Source organism: Protopterus annectens, chromosome 13.part0, assembly GCF_019279795.1.
Source record: "Protopterus annectens isolate FY-2018-M chromosome 13.part0, PAN1.0, whole genome shotgun sequence".
In the NCBI taxonomy this organism is placed as follows: Eukaryota; Metazoa; Chordata; order Ceratodontiformes; family Protopteridae; genus Protopterus; species Protopterus annectens.
In genome coordinates, this window is record NC_056747.1 from 575,004,887 (window position 1) to 575,022,405 (window position 17,519).

Consider the following 17,519-nt stretch of genomic DNA (forward strand, 5'->3'; position numbering starts at 1 on the left):
CAAAATTATCAATACTCTCATTAGATCTAAAAAAAGGATATGACATAGTATATTGGGGTTTCTTGACTATGGTGCTGGAAAAAATGAACTTCCCTGATGAGTTTGTTAAGATTTGGTAGAGGTTGTATCATAACTCATCAACAACAGCCAAGGTGATAGGGGATTTATCAGAATCATTTTGTCTGTCCTGGGGAACTAGACAGGTATGCCATCTCTTCCCATTATTATTTGCTTTATATATGAAACCTTTGGCATTGTGGATAAGAGCTTCTCATATTAGGGGCTTTCACTGGAGCTATCTACAACGTAAACTTGCATTATACGCAGATAATATAATTGTCACACTAAAGTACCCTCTTGATGATATACCACAACAAATTTCATGACACCCATGCAGATGGGAACTGAAAGTTCGACTGCTGAATCCTACACTAAGGCACTGTACAAGCACATCCACTCGTGCATGAATCGTGCCATCCCCAATAGAACCAAGACACTCTCCTCCAAAACAGGAAGCCAATTTGGTGGTCCCTTGCCATAAACAAACTTTACAACAAAAGGAAGAAACTGTTCCCAGATGCAAAAAAATTCCCTTACCAGCCTCAGTAAGAAGCTGAGATCCCTCATAAAATCCTCCAAAGCTAGTTACGAAAATAAAATTGCCAAAGATTCCAAAGACAACCATAAGGCATTCTATAGCTATGTCAAGAATATAAATGGCAATGCTCAGATCTGCTCTGAGCTACAATAGAATGGCATTAAATATACTGATTCCAAGGATATTGCCAATATCCTGGCAGATCAATTCAGTGCAGACTTCACCCCCTCTCACCCCCTAAAGGGCCCATCTCAATGCCGAAGTTTGCCAAATTCCAGTAATAACAGCCACACAGGTAAAAAACACACTCTCCAAAGCTAAGAATACAACATCCATGGGAGCAGACAACATCCCAGGCTGTGTACTACATGAACTACAAAATGAGCTGGCACCTCACCTAAGTGTCATGTTTAATCATAGCCTCACCTCAGGCTTCATGCCCAATGAGTAGCACACAGCTACAGTTATCCCACTCCACAAGGGGGGATCCACCATGGATCCAGGGAACTACCGCCCCATCAGTCTGACGAGCCTGATCTGCAAGGCCATGGAATGTATTATCATGGAACTTATAAACTAAGACATTGGCAACCTTCAAACACTGGACCCCACCCAGTTTGGGTTTGTGAAGGGCCGATCATGTCTCCTAAACTTGATTGACTTCTTTGAATCAGTCTCCAGAGCCATGGACAAAGGTAAGGTGGTCCACACAGCCTATCTAGACCTTGCCAAGGCCTTTGACACCATCCTCCCACTCTGGAATCATAGATAAACTTACTAAGCTGGGCATTAATCCCTACGTCACCCAATGGGTTGCTAACTGGATTACTGATAGAACCCACACTGTAAAAGTAGCCGATATCCTTGCAGATCGATTCAGTGCCAACTTCACCCCCCTCTCACCCCCTAAATGGCCCATCTCAATACCGGAAGATTGCCAAATTCCGGTAATAATGGCCACACAGGTAAAAAACACACTCTCCAAAGCTAAGAATACAGCATCCATGGGACCAGATGACATCCCGGGCTGTGTACTACATGAGCTACAAAATGAACGGGCACCTCACCTAAGTGTCATGTTTAATCATAGCCTCACCTCAGGTTTTGTTCCCACTGAGTGGCGCACAGCTACAGTTATCCCACTCCACAAGGGGTGATCCACCTTGGATCCCGGAAACTACCGTCCCATCAGTCTGACAAGCCTTATCTGCAAGGCCATGGAGCGTATTATCATGGAACTTATAAACAAAGACATTGGCAACCTTCAAACACTGGACCCCACCCAGTTTGGGTTCGTGAAGGGCCGATCTTGTCTCCTGAACCTGATTGACTTCTTCAAATCAGTCTCCAGAGCCATGGACAAGGGTAAGTTGGTCCACACAGCCTATCTAGACCTTGCCAAGGCCTTTGACACCATCCCCCACTCTGGAATCATAGATAAACTTACTAAACTGGGCATTAATCCCTACATCACCCAATGGGTTGCTAACTGGCTTACTGAAAAAACCCACACTGTAAAAGTAGCCGACTCCAAATCCAGACCCAGACAAGTGACAAGTGGAGTTCCACAGGGTTCAGTCCTGGGACCGCTCTTGTTTGGCATCTACTTCTCTGAAGTACAGGCCAACACTAAGGGACTCTGGCTAACAAAGTTTGCAGATGACTGCAAACTGGGAGCCATTATTGAATCCCCAAATTATGTGGATACTCTACAAAAGGGCCTTACAGAAACAGATGCTTGGTGCCAGAGCCATGGGCTCAAGCTCGATGCCAAGAAATGTATAGTTATCCCCTTTGGGAAAAAACATGTATCAATGAATTACCATATAGGTGGCAGTACACTAAACACCGAAAGTTTGATAAGAGACTTAGGGACACAGGTGGACAGTGGTCTCACCTTTGATAACCACATCGCCACAACAGTCAGGAAATCCTTCTATGTGGCACACTTCATCACTAAGGGCTTTTCATCCAGAAAAAAGGAGGTCATTGTCCCACTGTACTCATCCCTCATTAGACCCATTATAGAATACAATGCCCCGTTTGGTATGTACCTCTCAAGACATCTGCAACAACTGGAAAGGCCACAGAAATACCTCACTAAAAGAATCACAGGCCTAAAGCAGATGCCCTACGCTGACCGCCTTAAAAAACTCCAGCTATACTCTGTCGCATATCGTCTACTCAGAGGCGATCTTTGCGTAACATACAAGGCCATGTCAAACCCAGAGCTGTTGGACATGCTACACTTAAAGAAATCCCAATCCCTCCGAGCCACACGCTCCAGGGATCTAAACCTTGTCATCACAATAAACGAAACATGCTGGAGGGATAGGTTCCTGACCCAGAGACTCCCCAGACTCTGGAATAGACTGCCTGTACATGTCAAGCAGAGTGCCTCTTCGGTCCTCTTCAAATGGAACCTTGATGATTGGATGGTAGATAGGAAATTCCCCTCAGGGATCATGTCAGTCGCCCTGCTAGACAGGGGTCCAGGGAAGTAAATAGTGTGGGAAGAAATAGCCAGGGAATTGTTATGGCTAGGCTTGTATAGGCCCTAGGGCTGATAGCCTAGAACCAACCTATGAACCTATGAACAAATGAAATTGTTAAAACAGTTTGGGGAAATGTTGGGGTATAAAATAAATGAAGGCAAGACTAAGGCAATTGGAATTAATCTAGAAATTCAGGAAGAACTTCAAAGGAGATTTCCAGAATGATGGAAATGAAGTCAATTTAGATATCTGGGAATTTTACTTGCTAGCATGTATGGGACTTTTGTATTACAGCCTTATCAGGCTATTTTTGAAAAGATCAGATGGAACTTGAGAACGTGGATATTATTAGGTCTGGAATTAGATCAGAGAGTCCACGTGTTACATTGTCACACAGTACCCCACCTCCTGTACTATGACAATCTTTCAGATCATGGCCAAAAAGGGAATGTTACAAAAGGTAAAAAAAAATGGATACGGGATTTCATATGGCATAGTGGTAAGGTGAGAGTGAAATGGGAGTGATTAATATTTCCAAAGGATATGGGGGGGTTGGGTGTACCTGGTATAGACAAGTACTATAAGGTAATGATCTTGTTATGTTAGCTAAAATAAGCTGGAGTGATATGGATTAAATTTGGAAAAGAATGCTGCTGGTAAATAATGACTGGTTAGGTTTAACTGATATATTAGAATCTTTCTGGGGAAGGAGGCAAGACAGTGCACTAACCATACTTAGATGACTTGTGTATGGCATTTACTGCCCTTATGCTGGGAAAGGCATATAATTCATGAAACATACAAATATTGCCAATTGGAACACAAATAAAAAGCATGGTTAGACCTGACCCTGCAGAGAACTAGAGAAAATTAAAGATACCTTTAAGCTATTGGGATCAATTACTGTTAAAAGACAGAGTATTGACATGAGATTATGTCAGGAGAACCTCTGGAGTACTGGTAGGAATTTGCAGCTTTATGCTATAAGTAGGCAATTGAAGCCTTGCCTTGGGTTAAAAACGTCTATAGAAGATAGGCCAGGTTTAATCAATTAGTGGAGAATGCTATGCACCCAACCCTAATTTGATAAACGCATAGTCTCCAAGGACTTCCAAGATGGCTTCACAGTGATCAACAGCGTGACTTCAGCTCTACCAGTGTGAAAACAGAAACTGAGAAACTGCAGCCAGAGATACTGTCAATTTGTGTAAAATTAATTTACTGCCTGAATGCCTGCAAAGAAGAAACTAACAGAGCCTGAAAGAAATTCAACTAGAAAAGGTGAAGAGAAAACAGTGACTGGGAAGAATCTTCCAGCTCATAGTTGGCATTAGGCACCTGCCGAACCCACGGCCGTGGGGAGCCACTGATTATCTTCCTGTGTATGAGGGTCCCCACATGAAGCAGCTGCGGGTTTCTCAGTCTCCTCTATTCCTTGCTTGTCAAATCCTGTTATGCTAGTATTGTGTATACCGGCAATGTTTACAACTATCCCTGATGGTATGCCTTTGTTCTGTAATCATTTTTTGCTTTGTCCAGAGTTATTGTGCTGAGAGGTTGGGAGGGGGTTAAGGGATGTGAGAATGTTGCACAATGTTCAGATGTTTGCCTGGAATTTGTCTTTTCTCATTAAAACATGTGGGGTCACGCAATGCATTTCACTGCAAAATGTGTTCTTCCAGAGTCTTTGTTAGCTCATAAGTGCATTGTTTTTTAAAGTTACACCTTTGCATTTTTATGTTGTTTTTACTTCATCCAGAATTATTGTGCTGAGACAGTAGGGGGGTAGGGGCTGAGGGAATTCTGCAGAATATACTGATGTCTTAATGCGTTCTAATACAAACCCTGTTCTACTATGTAAGTTTATCATAGCAATGTTTTAAACTATCCCTGTTGTTATGCCATTGTTCTGCAGTTTTTTTTTTTTTGGCTATGTCTGGAATTGTTAAGCTGAGAAGTTAGTAGAGGTGTAGGGGCTGTGAGAATGTTACCCAATGTTTAAATGTTTGACCTGTATTTTTGGTCTGTTCCTCATCAAAGATGTGGATTCACGCAATGCATCCTACTGGAAAATCTGTTATCCTACCATCATTATTTTAAATCCCTAATGTTATGTCCTTACCTTGTTTTTTATTTTGTTTTGTTTTTTACCTAATCTAGAATTGTGCTGAAACATTTGGGGGGGGGGGGGGCTGAAAAATCTGCAGACTGTACTGATTATTTTAATGAATGCTAATAGCAAACCCTGTTATTCTAATATCTTTCTAAGTTATTCATAGCGATGTTTGTAACTATCCCTGGTGTTACACCTTTGTTCTGTGGTTATTTTTGGCTTTGGAATTATGCTGAGAGGTTAGGAGGTTGGTAGGGGCTGTGAGAATGTTGTACAATGTCCAGATGTTTGGTAGTTTTGGTCTGTTCATCAAAAATGTGGGATCACACATTGCCTGCTACTGCAAAATCTTATTCTTGCATCATTAGTTCATAAGCCCAGTACTTTAAATCCTTAATGTTTAGTCTTGCTGTAGTGCTGTCTTTATGTGTGGGTGTCTATTTTCTGTGTGTGAGAGTCTGGTTAGCTGTTTGTCTTGTGCTTCTGTCCTCTGTAAGGGAGTCTGTGTGGGTGTTTCTATCCAGTCTTGCTGTAGTGCCGTCCTTTGTCTTGTGTGTCTATCCTGTGTTTGAGAGTCTGTGTCTGGGAGTTAGTGTGGGTGTCTTTGTGTACTTCTGTGGGACTGGCTGGCTACTTTCATGCAGTACAAAGGCTTGTCATAATGTAACAACATTTCTACTAAATGCCAGTCAGTGTGAGAGTATACCTCTGAGTGGTTACCTTGCTGTGGTACAGGGGCTTGTCATAATGTAACACTGGTACTTAATGTCAGTCAGTGTGTGTACCTTGGCACTTCAAGTCTTTTTAATGCTCTGAATGTAATAACACTATACAGTGATTGTTAAGTGGTGCTGGATGAGCTTGACAGGGAAGGCGGTATGATGGCAACGTGGTCACACTTATATTCTCCTAGGTAGGGTCCCCAACTTGAAACTTGCTGGGGGCCCCAAAAATGCTAGCACTGGTCCTGACTAACCCTAACCCTGATTCCCTAATCCTAACTCTAACCCTAGCCATAACTATGGTTGCCACCCATCCCGTTGTCAGCGGGACACTCACGGGTTGAACTGCCTCATCCCATTGCCTGCTGTGCAAAGTAGTGGGACTTGAAAAGTCCCACTTTTCAATTGCACTGATTTGCCATTGAAAAGCCGCAATTACTTCCGGCTTTTCCACGGCAATTCAGTTACGTCACCAACTCGGACCTGCAGGCAAAGCTGCTGCCTGTTTGGTCCGGGTGCTTTAATTTGTTCAGCAATTGGCTGCAATTCATGAAAGGGGTAGGGATTGGGGCAGGAAGAGCCCTGCAAAGATCACAGCTGTAGGAGCGCTTTGTTTTAAGCGCTTCTACACCCGCTGAAAAAATGACAGAGATTTGTTTTTTTTTTCCTAATGAGCCAGCTATCTATCCATTCATCCAGCCAGCCAGCCAGCCAGCCATTCATCCAGCCATCCATTCACCCAGCCAGCCAGCCATCCAACCAGCCAGCCATCCATTCATTCATCCAGTCAGCCAGCCAGCCAGCCAGCCATCCATCCATTCATCCAGCCAGCCAGCCATCCATTCATTCAGCCATCCATCCATTCATGCAGCCATCCATCCAGCCAGTCATCCATTCAGCCATCCATCCATTCATGCAGCCAGCCAGCCATCCATTCATGCAGCCAGCCATCCATCCAGTCAGGCATCCATTCATTCAGCCAGCCAGCCAGCCATCCATCCATTCATGGAGCCAGCCATCCATCCAGCCAGGCATCCATTCATTCAGCCATCCATCCAGTCATTCATCCATCCAGCTGCTACTCCCACCAGCCAGCTAGCCACTCCAGCAGCCAACCAGTCGGCTAGCTACTCCAGGAGCTAGCCAACCAGACACTCCAGCAGCCAGCTAGCCAGCTAGCTAGCCACTCCAGCAGCCATCCGTCATACCCATAACAGTATCTCCTTCACCGCTGCTGTGGTGATGTCATGGTAGAGGGTGCGGCCAGTGTCATATTGGCCACACCCACATGTCCCATTTTGGCCTGCTTAAAAGGTGACAAACCTAGCCCTAACCCTAAGTGGCCTGTTGGCTCTGTAAAATATGGACCAAGGCAAAGTAGTAACATCTGTTTCGGGCAGAACCCATGCATACAACAGTGACTTCAATAGCTGTCAATCAACTATTAATTTATGCATGATGTCACTGTCAAATCTATATGGCAGTCAATCATGCATTGTTTGCATATAACATTCTGGCCATTTGCCACGTCAATTACATAAGCCATGCCCAGTTCTGCATAGCCCGACCAGGAGCTACTGTTCTACACCAATGCCAAAATACTTCTATAAAATGTGTGCTAGGTATTATATTAGGAAAGTACCGCGCAGGATGCACAGTAGCAAATCCCGCCCTAAACACGCCTCCAGGCCACAATTCCTACTGTGTACTTCTCTAATGTTATGGTCTGTGTGTGTTTGCGCTCAATATTCTTTATTTTTATATTATCTGGTGTTGAGCACGCTGCAGGTAAGGGTGATAAAGGATAATGAGAGTAACGTACTCACAAGCGAGGAGAATGTGTTGAGCAGATGGAAAGAGTACTTTGAGGGGCTGATGAATGAAGAGAATGAGAAGGAGAGAAGGTTGGATATTGTGCGGATAGTGAATCTTGAAGTGCAGTGGATTAGCAAGGAGGAAGTAAGGATAGCTATGAAGAGTATGAAGAACGGAAAGGCTGTTGGTCCACATGACATACCTGTGGAAGCATGGAGGTGTTTAGGTGAAATGGCAATGGAGTTTTTAACTAGATTGTTTAATGAAACCTTGGAAAGTGAGAGGATGCCTGAGGAATAGAGAAAAAGTGTTTTGGTACCAATTTTTAAGAATAGGGGTGATGTGCAGAGCTATAGTAACTACAGAGGGATTAAATTGATCAGTCACAGCATGAAGTTATGGGAAAGAGTAGTGGAAGCTAGGTTAAGAAGGGAGGTGAAGATTAATGATCAGCAGTATAGTTTCATGACAGGAAAGAGCACTACATATGTGATGTTTACTCTGAGAGTGTTGATGGAGATGTACAGAGGTCAGAAGGAGTTGCACTGTGTCTTTGTGGATTTAGAGAAAGCATATGACAGGGTGCCTAGAGAGGAGTTGTGGTATTGTACGAGGAATTCGGGAGTGTCAAAGAAGTATGTAAGAGTGGTACAGGATATGTACGAGGGTAGTGTGACAGCGGTGAGGTCTGCGGTGGGAGTGACTGATGCGTTTAAGGTTGAGGTGGGATTACATCAAGGATCAGCTCTGAGCCCTTTCTTATTTGCAATGGTGATGGACAGGTTGACAGACGAGATCAGACAGGAGTCGCCGTGGACTATGATGTTTGCAGTTGACATTGTGATCTGTAGTGAGAGTAGGGAACAGGTGGAGGAGACCCTGGAAAGGTGGAGATATGCTCTAGAGAGAAGAGGAATGAAGGTCAGCAGGACTAAGACAGAATATATGTGTGTGAACGAGAGGGAGGTTAGAGGAATGGTGAGAATGCAGGGAGTAGAGGTGGCGAAAGTGGATGAGTTTAAATACTTGGGATCAACAGTTCAGAGTAATGGTGAGTGTGGAAGAGAGGTGAAGAAGAGAGTACAGGCAGGATGGACTGGGTGGAGAAGAGCGTCAGGAGTGATTTGTGACAGAGTACCAGTAAGAGTGAAAGGGAAGGTCTACAAGAGGATAGTGAGACCAGCTATGTTATATGGGTTGGAGACAGTGGCATTGACAAAAAGGCAGGAGTCAGAGCTTGATGTGGCAGAGTTGAAGATGTTAAGATTTGCACTAGGTGTGACGAGGATGGACAGGATTAGGAGTAAGTATATTAGAGGGTCAGCCCATGTTGGAAGGTTTGAAGACATAGCCAGAGAGGCACGATTACATTGGTTTGGACATGTGCTGAGGAGGGATGCAGAGTATATTGGGAAAAAAAGATGCTAAGGATGAAGCTGCCAGGTAACAGGAAAAGAGGAAGGCCTAAGATAAGGTTTATGGATATGGTGAGAGAGGGCATGCAGGTGGTTGGTGTGACTGAGCAAGATGCAGAGGACAGGAAGAAATGGAAACAATTGATCTTCTGTGGCGACTCCTAACGGTAGCAGCCGAAAGAAGAAGAAGTTGAGCACGCTGCACTGCCAGCTCTCAACGAATCAGGGGACACTTAAAATATTAGTACTATTAATTTTTGACAATAAAAGAATGTGAATCAATACACATAAAAGTAAAAGAAGTCCATAATTCTAACTATTGTCATTGTTTATTAACTGTAATTTAACAAATTTCTTCAAAAGTGGGAGGGATTAAGCCGGACAGAGCAACTATTTTAAGTCAAAATCAGGTCATCGCTGAACATCAGGGGCAGTTAAGAACGATGCATTGTATTGCTGCTACAGAGATCATGATGCTTGTGGAGTGAGATTAAATTGTTTGATGAAGATGCCAGCACAAGTATTTGGTAATCTATCATTTTAATTACACCCTTATGTATGTATGTCTCCTGCCCTTTGTAAAATTAAATTCAATACAAAACTCTCCCATATTTTTTTTGTCTCCACCCTTACAATAAAGAAATATACCTACTAAATGACAGTTAATCTGTTATAGTGCATAATAACCACTGGATTAAGAAACAAGCGTGATACCGTCATAACGCTGTCTTCAAGTATCGTGGTTTGGCGTGTCGATTAAGGCGGATCGTAGGTCAGTTTTCAGTACCAGGAAGTTTATGTGTACTTGGTTCATTTTCTAAATTCTAGCTCCAACGTTGTTATTTCTGTTTACGGGGAGTGTTATAGAGGTAAGGAACAAAACAAAGGGCGCGAGCTTCACACACACTGTATTTAATGTCAGTTAATGCTACTACGGCTTCTAAAATAAACATTTTTTTGAAAGTACAGAATTTTTCTTTTTTAGAATGTTGACATTTTTTAATAATTTTACCAGTAAGTTCAAGTATGATGTGTAGTGACGTAATTAGTTGTCATACTTTACTTAAGAAGTTTTACTTCTCCTTTCAGTGCGGTTAAAAAGTCATAGTAGCTGCTTTCAAAATATATTTTCATGTAGGTTCTTTTAGTCTGTGTACAGGCCTGTTGTAGGTTGCTTAAATTGTTGTCAACATTGATAGCTTTCTTTTAGGACTGAGGCTCGTAATGTAAGATGCGAAAATCTACCTCAGTTGTTTATTTGGGCAATGTATCGCTGTATAAAGATTTATAAAGCCGATTGCCCGAGAGCTTCACTGACAGTTTATGGACTAAACATTTTAGCTTGGTAAACAGTAATGAGGAGTACCAACACATTAACAGATTATGCAGTTATTTCCAAATATAGTTCAAGTATTTAAAGCGGAATTATATACTTTCAACATGTCAACATTGATAGTGTGTAGGAGATAGTTTATTAGTTGATTGTAGAGGTGAATTATGAATATATTTGTTGGTTGTGTGGTTTCTGTACTGGATTGTAAGTGGAGTTAATAAGCATCAGGTGATCACAGCCAGAGTTATCTCGTGTATCTGTAGCATTTGCGAGCTGACAATAAGATTTGCATAAATTGTATAGAATGATGCTGGACCATGGTTTATGGCTGGCCTTGTAGTATGCATTGTTTCGTATAGTCGGTTTTTAGATGTAAACTTTCATGCAGAATTTTTTTTAAGAAGGATGTTAAGTTTCTCTTTTTTTCTGCATACCATGTTCCATTGTATTGCCATCAGTATCACTAACTTATCTCAGCTGTGTGAAGCTATTCGTGGCAATGACACTCTGGAGCAGGGGTGTAACTAGAAGTTTGTTTTGTACTCGACATAATTATGCTGACCTCACTACCCTTGTATCGTTTAAAAATGTACTCAATCCTCAAAATGCTGCCCCTGTGCACTTCAGAGAATGATGCACTATTTTCAACTATTGCTAATTTATAAGCTACTTTTATAGGTTCATAGGTAGGCACTAGGCTATCAGCCCAAGGGAATACGTAAGCCTAGCCAACAAGGTTCCCTGGCTTATGCCACCCAAGAAAGTTATTTTCCTCTACCACTGTCGAGCAGAGACACAGGAGTGATCCCTGGGGTGTATTTTCTATGTCCCATCTACTCATCAACATTTTTCTTGAGTGCTAATGAAGAACTTTGCTTGACATAGATGGGTAGCCTGTTCCAGAGTATGAGAAGTAGATGGGTAGCCTGTTCCAGAGTATGAGAAGTCTCTGGGACAGGAATCTATCCCTCCAGCATGTCCTGTTTATTGTGGTGACAAGGTTTAGGTCCCTAAAGTGTGTAGCTCAGAGGGATTGAGATTCTTTAGGTGTAGCATGTCCAACAGCTCTGGGTTTGATGTAGCTTTATATGTTAGGCAGAGATCACCTTGCAGTAGGTGATATACTACGGAATAAAGCTGGAGTTTTTTGAGACATCAGTGTAGGGAGTTTGTTTGAGGCCAGTAATCCTCTTTGTGAGGTACTTCTGTGGTCTTTCCAGCTGCTGCTGATGTCTTGTGAGGTACATTCCAAAAGGGGCATTGTACTCTGTAATGGGTCTAATGAGTGTCAAGTAGAGGGGAACAATGACCTCTATATATATTTTTATTTTTTTTTTTTTTTCTTCCCTGGATGAGAACCCTTTTATGATGAGGTGTGCCACGTAGAAGGACTTCCTGACTACTGTGGTGATGTGAATATCAAAGGAGAGACTACTGTCTCTTATCACACATTCAGTGTTAAGTAGATTGCTGCCTGTATGGTAGTTCATGGGTGCAAAGTTTTTACCAAAGGGGATGACACTGCACTTTTTGGCATTGAGCTTGAGGCCATGGCTCTGACACCAGGCATCTGTCTCAGTGAGGCCCTTCTGTAGGATGTCCACATCATTTGGGGACTTGACTATGGCTCCTAGTTTGCAGCAGTTAGCCAGAGGCCTTCTGTGTTAGCCTGTACTTCAGAGAAGTAGATACCAAACAGGAGAGGTCCCAGGACTGAACCATGTGGTACTCCACTTGTCACTGGTTTGAGGTCGGATTTGGAGTCTGCAACTTTTGAGCCAGTTGGCAACCCATCTTGTGACATAGGGATTTATACCTAGATGTTAAGTTGTCTATCTCGCCTTCATTCTTGCTGGATGGGTTCGGAGCCGACCTCGGCTCCGACTCGGCCACTCTAAAAGCTCGAGAGTTGGTTCCACCGGCTCGAGGCTCCCCTTATATCCCACAATGCTAGGCGAGAGTTACCTCAGATCTCGTTTGCCGCTACAGCTATCAAGGTGTTGGTTTTCTACCGGTTCTTGGTAAGTGACTTTTCTTGTGTACCTAGTCTATTAAAACCCCTTTAATTTTAATATTTTTACGTATTTCCCTTAGTTTAGAGAAATTCTTATCCCCTTTCTTAAAAATTCCTGTTTTTTTTCCTCAAGAACTTTAAGTTCTTCCCTTGGGCCTACAGGCCTTTTTTCTTTCCCTAGTGGAGAGTGTGTGTTATTTTTCTTTTAAAAACCTAGTTAGTGGTTTATTATATTTTAAACTAGACAGGGTGTAATTAGTGTGTTTGTGACTGTGTGTGTGTGATTACACCTGTAGATATGTCTAAAGAAGCAAAGGTCTCCGGATTCAAGAAGTGTGATGCGTGCTGTCAGAAAATGTCTCTGACAGACGCTCACACTTCTTGTGTCTACTGTCTGGGACCTTTGCACCTGCAGGACTCCTGTGCTGTGTGCCATGGCTTCAGCCCTAGGGTCCTGCAGGAAAGAAAAAATAAATTAATTTTAAGGGGCTTACTCAAGCCAGAGGATTCCCTTTCTGTATCTACAGGGAAGCCCTCTAAGGCATCTAGGTCTTCGGCTCCGACAACTGAGCCGAGACCTAAGGTTTCTAAACCTCTGTCTACATCGGCTCCGGCTGGAGCCGATGAGTCTCAGTCCACAGTTTCTGTGGTTCCTCGGCTCCGGCTGGAGCCGAGGTATTAGAAGTTCCCGTGTCGGCTCCGACCAGACCTTCGGAGCCGACAACTAGGAAGAGGTCCAGGTCACCATCTCTTGGCTCCGTTCATTCGGCTCCAGGATCTCCCCTGCTGTCTGAACGGAGCCAAAGATCTCACTCCTCTAGGTCATCGAGGCTGTCGGATCATGACCTTCAGAGGGTAGTGAGTCGACTTCTTAAGTCCGAGGCACTGGCCCAGATGCTTCAGAGCCCGACTCATCAGTCGATGCCTGCCCCGGTCCATCAATATATTCCTCCTTCGACTCTCTTGAGCTCGGAGCCGGGTCGCGTCGGAACCGAGACTGTGATAGCGTCGGAGCCGATACACTTGTCTTCGGCTCCGTCGTCGGCTCCGATTTCTTCCTTGGAAGAATCTCGTCGCCGGACTTCCCTCGTCGGCTCCGAGGGGGTGAGTGGCATCGGACCCTTGTCCGACCCCCCTCTCCGTGCTTCGGCGCTGGTGAGTTCGGCTCAGACATCGGCCTCGGAGCCATCACTGTCGGTGCCGAGGGAGGTTCTTAGCTTCTCGGAGCGGGGACCTCTGGCTTTGCCTGACAGGGGTGCATTCGAGGTCATGCGGAGTGTGTTAGAGCCTGGCTCTACTCCACAGTCGGCTCCGTCCGCCCCTCCCTCTACGGTGCCTCAGGTCAAGTTGACTCACTCCCTCATCCCGGACTGCAGAGAGCCAGCTCCTCAGGAACCCCCTGTGGGGATTTCATCCTCTTCAGAGGCCTCTCCTGATTTGGCAGAAGAGCCCCCTCGGAAGAGGAAGTGTAAGAGGAAACACATTGACTCACCTGAGTCCATCACGTCTGACACAGATTTGGATGATTCTGAGGGTTCCCCCCGTTCCCCTTCTGAAGATGTCTCATTTGCAGACATTCTAGAGATCCTGAAGCAGAGGGGAAATTGGCCAGCCCTCAACCCTTCGGAGGATGAATCTGTGTATCTTGAGGCGTTTGGCTCTCGCCCTTCCACCTCCTGGGTGTCCCCCCCCTTTGACCCCCTCATGCAGGTGGTTGCTAAGAAGGCATGGACGGCTCCTGATTCATTGGACCCCACTCCCAGGAGGCCCTCCAAGTTCATAACGGCACCAGCAGACAAACAGTTCTTAACAAAAGGAGTTTCTGTGGATGCTATGGTGGTAGCTGCTGCCACTAAGAAGGAGCTAGCTGATCCTTCAGTACCTGTCCATCCACCTAACAAGGAATCTAGGTCCATGGACAGGTACGGGAAGCGGATGTTCTCGTCAGCGACATTTACCATGCGTTCGCTGAATTACCTATGCCATTTTACTCGTCTTCAAAGGGACTTGATCAAGGAAGCGAATGAAATGTTAAAGGACCCGACAGCTGCGGGTTTTCAAGATAAGATGAACATGCAGCTGGCTACCCTTAACTCCATAACCAACTCCTCCATGCGCCTTCTTTCTTACGCGGCTGATGGAGCGAGTAGAGCCGCAGGGACAGGTGTGGCCTTACGTAGGCATGCCTGGATGCGGCTATGCAATTTTGCGGACCCCTTCAAGACGTCTTTCACTAACTCCCCGTTTGATGGATCATCTCTCTTTGGTCCTCAAGTGAAAGAAACCTTGACTAGGTGCGAAACTGATGGCAAGACCCTTTCTGCCGTCGGAGTCCGTTTTTCTACTCCTTCTAGGCCTTACCCCAAAGGCCAGAAAGGTGGAAAGATGTGGTTCCGTAAACAATCTCAAGGGACTTCGCCTGACGACAGAGTCGCTTCCCGCCAGAGGCAGAGGCGGAATAACAATGGTAGACGTCGCCCTAGGGGCAGAGGGGTCCGCAGATCCAGGGCAATCGGAAGCCTTCCTGACAAGCCCTTTCAGCATCCCTGAGGTGTTGCCCGACTGCCCACCTTCGGAGGCAGTCGGGGAAGATTGTCACTGTACCCAGAAGCCTGGCTATCCCTGACTCAAGACAAATGGGTACAGTCCATCATTTCGAAGGCTATTCTATCCCCTTTCTTCGCATTCCAAATCAATCAAAAAAATCCCTTCCAGATGTTCCACCCGCTCAAAGGGATCTAGCGGTTTTGGAGATTTCAAAACTGCTTGCAAAAAGAGCAATTCAGCCAGTTCCAGCAGACCAGCAAGGATCCGGAATCTACTCAAGGTTCTTTTTAGTTCCAAAGAAAACAGGGGACTGGAGACCAATTTTGGATCTCAGTATCTTGAACAGATCAGTCAAGAAAACAAGATTTTGGATGGTCACGCTGCAATCCATCCTTCCCCTTTTGGGCAAAGGAAACTGGATGTGCTCTATAGACCTTCAGGATGCGTACTATCACATAAAAATGAACAGATGCTCCAGAAGATTCCTCCGCTTCAGGCTGGGAACCAGTCATTTTCAGTTCAGGGCCCTGCCCTTTGGTCTCACCACTGCCCCCCGGGTGTTTACCAAATGCATGGCAGTGGTAGCTTCTCACCTGAGACGACAAGGATTCCAGGTGTTTCCATATTTGGACGACTGGCTCCTCACAGCTCCCACCAAGCATCTCCTTCTGATGGCCAGGGATTACACTTTTTGCATTTGTCAAAAGTTAGGCATTTCAATAAATTGCGAAAAGTCTGTTTTGTCGCCTTGTCGTGCTATTACTTTCATAGGCGCAAATCTAGACACAGTAAACATGTCTTGAGACTAACACATCAGAGAATAACAGACATTCACAAACTGGTCTCACTCCTTTTCAACAACAACAGAATCAAAGCCAGGTTAGTTCTGAAAGTGTTTGGAATTATGGCGGCCATACCTCTGCTTCCATTAGCCAGATTCCACATGCGGATCCTTCAATGGATGCTCTTTACTCAATGGTCATACCAGCAGCTTCCAATGTCTCGCACCATTATGATCACGCAAGTGCAAAATCATCTCATGTGGTGGATGTCTTCCCCTCAGCTCTTGTTGGGAAGACCCTTTGTTCCACCCCCTCCGGTTGCTACTCTGACAACGGATGCCTCCCTGATCGGGTGGGGGGGGCATTATCAGGGCAGGACGGTCCAGGGCACATGGCAACCAAACGAATGCCACTTGCACATAAATGTTCTGGAGATGAGAGCAGTGCTTTTAGCGTTGCAAGCCCTTCAAGACTCTCTTCCCTTGGGAACGATTGCAATCCAGACAGACAATATGTCTGTAGTGTGGTACATCAACAAACAAGGCGGAACCAGGTCATACCCCCTGTGTCGAGAAGCACTCAGATTGTGGCAATGGGCGATTTCTTCTCAGCGGTTTCTGATAGCAACACACATCCCCGGGAAGTCCAATCAAATTGCGGACAAGTTGAGCAGAGCTATCCTCATGCCTCACGAGTGGTCTCTGAAAGACTGTTGTGAGAGAAATTTTCCTCAAGTGGGGTCAGCCTTGCTGCGATCTTTTTGCTACTCCCCAAAACAGCAAGTGCAGAGAATATTTCACTCTATTCCCTTTACCAGGCCAACCCAGCAGAGACGCTCTAGTCCAAGTTTGGCCCCGGGGACTTCTGTATGCATTTCCTCCTTCCCACTAATCTCTCAAGTGATACAGAAAGCTATCGCTCAGAAGGCCTCATTGATCCTCATTGCTCCTTACTGGCCTCGACAGGTGTGGTTCCCCTTTCTACATCGATTTCTTTTGGAGCGACCGTGGAATCTGGACCTAGTTCCAGATCTTTTGATCCATCAGTCGGGTCAGTTTCATCGCTCCCTCCCCTCTCTGAACCTCACTGCTTGGTTCCTCCAGTTCCAACCTTAGCCAGGCTTCCTCAATTATCTCACTCCGTTCGAGATATTTTGATAGCTTCCCATAAATCTACCACTGCGGAGATTTATTTGAGTAAGTGGAAACGCTTCACACATTGGGCTCAAGGAAAGGACATAGATCCTTTCACTGCTTCCATCCAATTAGTCCTTGAATTTCTAGCTGAACTCTTCCATGCAGGTTCATCTCCTCTACTCTTAAAGTTCAATTGGCAGCTATTTCTAACTTTCATGTGGGTATTTCTGAATCTGCCTTAATGTCCCACAAGCTTTGCAAAGCCTTTTTGAAGGGAGTTTTTCTTCTCAGACCTCCTATAAGAAATCCTCCTTCTCCTTGGGACCTAAATTTAGTACTTGCTTCTTTGATTCTTCCCCCTTTCGAACCTGCAGTCTCCTGTTCTTTAAAATTGCTATCGTGGAAGACTCTTTTTCTGGTAGCTATTACTTCAGCTAGAAGAGTTTCAGAGCTTCAAGCACTCAGCTGTCGACCTCCTTATCTATTGTTTCATAGAGACAGAGTATCCTTACGAACTAACCCGTCCTTTTTGCCTAAGGTGGTCTCGAC

General features: G+C 44.8%; 1 protein-coding gene across 2 annotated transcripts in view; it reads left to right on the top strand.

Moving 5' to 3' along the window:
• The first annotated feature begins 9,601 nt into the window (after window positions 1-9,601).
• RABGEF1 (RAB guanine nucleotide exchange factor 1) overlaps window positions 9,602-17,519 on the top strand; it is a 587,842-nt gene continuing 579,924 nt past the window's right edge. Inside the window, exon 1 of one of the 2 annotated variants that reach the window (XM_044054238.1) lies at window positions 9,602-9,685. The gene's annotated coding sequence lies outside the window, so the exon portion shown is untranslated. Of the gene's footprint in view, window positions 9,686-9,869; window positions 10,028-17,519 lie in introns of those variants that run through there. The other variant, XM_044054237.1, reaches the window with a different exon arrangement.